Source organism: Lytechinus pictus, chromosome 5, assembly GCF_037042905.1.
Source record: "Lytechinus pictus isolate F3 Inbred chromosome 5, Lp3.0, whole genome shotgun sequence".
NCBI lineage: Eukaryota > Metazoa > Echinodermata > Echinoidea > Temnopleuroida > Toxopneustidae > Lytechinus > Lytechinus pictus.
The window spans coordinates 56467029-56470412 of NC_087249.1; the positions used below are offsets into that span (position 1 = coordinate 56467029).

At 35.4% G+C, this 3384-nt stretch overlaps 1 long non-coding RNA gene across 1 annotated transcript; it reads left to right on the top strand.

Annotated features, from left to right (window-relative positions):
* The first annotated feature begins 836 nt into the window (after positions 1-836).
* LOC135154085 (uncharacterized) lies at positions 837-3384 on the top strand. The gene is made up of 4 exons (XR_010293531.1): positions 837-913; positions 1254-1313; positions 2092-2187; positions 3232-3384. It is a non-coding gene; the product is annotated as an uncharacterized LOC135154085 (long non-coding RNA).

Genomic DNA, 3384 nt, shown 5'->3' on the forward strand with positions numbered 1-3384 from the left:
TTAACCAAATATTAAGGTTACTTCGTCCTCAAAAAATATTGACAAGCAAAAAAAAAACGTCTTCACTTTTAAAATGGGGAGGGGCACACTTTTGTTTAAACGGAATTTTTACATTATAAATTTTAATTGTGCATCTCAACATGGAGGGGACGGCACAGGCCGGCTGTTTTCCCCTGGATCCGCCAGTGGACCTGAAATTAACTTTCTAAGCAAAATAAAAATAAAAAGAGATAAAGGTCATTTTAAAAAATCCAGTTCAATTTATCTTTATAAGTTCAATATGTAAAATTTTCTTCGCAGATCATCTTCAACAATCTATACACATGGTTCAGCCGCCCAACATGCCCAAAGAGATCCGAAGAGTAGCACTGAAGCGTCAAGGTAATTATTCCGTTATTAAAAAGAAAAATATGTAGACCTGAACAAAATTTAAGAGTATTAATTCGTCCACGAAAAAAGTGATAAGCAAAAAATAAAAAATTATAAAAGATGTTTGTATACAAAAAAAAATTGACAACCAAAAAAGGGGGTTTTAACCAAATATTAAGGTTACTTCGTCCTCAACAAATATTGACAAGCAAAAAAAAAACGTCTTCACTTTTAAAATGGGGAGGGGCACACTTTTGTTTAAACGGAATTTTTACATTATAAATTTTAATTGTGCATCTCAACATGGAGGGGACGGCACAGGCCGGCTGTTTTCCCCTGGATCCGCCAGTGGACCTGAAATTAACTTTCTAAGCAAAATAAAAATAAAAAGAGATAAAGGTCATTTTAAAAAATCCAGTTCAATTTATCTTTATAAGTTCAATATGTAAAATTTTCTTTGCTGATCATCTTCAACAATCCATACACATGGTTCAGCCGCCCAACATGCCCAAAGAGATCCGAAGAGTAGCACTGAAGCGTCAAGGTAATTATTCCGTTATTGAAAAGAAAAATATGTAGACCTGAACTTATATTTTCCAATGCATTAGCCAAAGAATCGAACATATTGTTTTACTGAAATCTTTTTTTTGGGGATGGGGTTAAATGGCTATGCGCTTTTTTTGAAATATAATTTTTTATGTATTGCCTAAGCATGATCGAGCTGATACTGAGCTAATTAAACAATAAATATTTTGGCTATTCTTAAGTGTTTTCTTTGTCAGTGTTGACATATGACAAATATTTTCATGCACTATAGTCATCAAATATTCAACTGATGTTAATTTCTACTCTAGTTCAATTTAATTGTTTCCCTTTTATTACAGCAGTCAATCCAACATTCTGGCTTCTTCGTTGTTAGCAACATCATCATCTTTCGCAGTAAGGTAATTATTACCAACATTCTCCATTAAGTGTTCATTCAAATTATCATGATTCGTATGCAGTAGAAAATCATTATTGTCATATCCCTCTTATAAACATTATCATCATGGTCGTTGTTATTATTATCATCACCATCACGGTTATCGTTATTATTATCATCATCATCATTATTGTTACTATTATTATCATCACCATCATCATCATATTATTATTACTATTATTATTATTCCTACAACAAGAAACTGATCCACAATGTGCCGCACTCAACCCAGGTGAGGTAAATGGGTACAGGTAGGAAGTAATTCCTTAAGAAGCTGTGTGCGCTATGAACGCCTAGCTTAGCCGGGTAATTATAGGAGCGCCTTGAGCACCTAACAAGGTGGATATGTGCGCAATATAAATACCCTATATTATTATTATTATATTATTTTTATCGTCATTATGACCTTACACATGCCTATTTTGCATTTTTATCTACATTTCTAGAATAGGTATCCACAAGGAAAATTGCAAATCGTACTGCTAAAAAACATGTATCGCATAGGTACAGGTATTATGGTATTGCATTTGTGACCTTAACAAGAGTAGTGGTCTATACTGATTGACTTGGGACAGGAGGCTTTATCCCACAGTAAATAAGTTAACTTTGGTGTCCCAATGGAACGGTTGATATTTCTTATTTTGTATTATCTATTCTAAAATATACTTATGTATTATTTGCCGAATAAATAGTAATAATAATAATAATAACAAATTTAATAACACGAATTATCTTTACAGACCCATTTCCGGAGTTGAGACACCCCAGTGCCATACACCTGTTTCCAACACAGCCTCTATCCCTATTGACCTGACAAGTGACATTGAAGCTTCAAGGTATGAAACGTTTAAATTTAGATCATGGTCACATGACAAAGTTGACAAAATTGAATCCATGTTTTATTAATACCGTACGCAATCATCATTCTCTGAATACCATGGCGGCACCGTGGTGGGGGGAGGGGCGCATTTCCCCACCCCCCCCCCACATCCACCAGAAATTTTGTAAACCAAAAAATCAAAAACGTGTATTAAATGTTGTTTCTGTCCGCTTCTGCATGCTCCACACAAAATGTTCTTTTGCCCCCTATCAAAAAATCCTGGTGCCATTACTGACCGTATACAAGTATTTCTTCCCCACCTTAATAAATATTTTATAATTATGACAATTCAAAATTACATTTTAAATACGCCAGGCTCTTCAAGGGTATACTTTTTTCATGGTTATTTGCTTGGCCCATGGGCGGAAATTACAGGGGGACGCGTCCCCCTATCCAAAATAGTAAGGGGGACACAATATCTAGTGTCGCCTACTATTTTTGGTCTTTTATGGTGGAATCAAAGAAATGCATCATTTCCCCACCCCCCCCCCTCCCACATCCACCAGAAATTGTGTAAACCGAAAAACCAAAAACGTGTATTAAATCTTGTTTCTATCCGCTTCTGCATGCTCCACACAAAATGTTCTTTTGCCCCCTATCAAAATATCATGGTGCCGTTACTGACCGTATACAAGTATTTCTTCCCCACCTTAATAAATATTTTATAATTATGACAATTCAAAAGTACACTTTAAATACACCAGGCTCTTTAAGGGTATACTTTTTTCATGGTTATTTGCTTGGCCCATGGGCGGAAATTACAGGGGGACGCGTCCCCCTATCCAAAATAGTAAGGGGACACAATATTTAGTGTCCCCTACTATTTTTGGTCTTTTATGATGGAATTAAAGAAATGCATCATTCAATATCGAAATAAAACATGTATTTCGAACGAAATGAACTTACTTTTGGGGGTAATAACCATTTTTTTTTTGCTTGTCAAATTTATTTTGGGGTGACAACCTTTAATTATTATTTTTGGGCTTGTCAAATTTTCCAGCCCCTGGTCCCCCCGGCTACCTTTGGTGAAAGATTTCCGTCCTTGGCCTGACCTATGTATTATGTATTGGTATATCTTGTTTCTTCATTACAACAACCATCCTTCCAGCAGTTCTCGACCATATGCATCATCTTCATATCTCTCTTGTCCTAG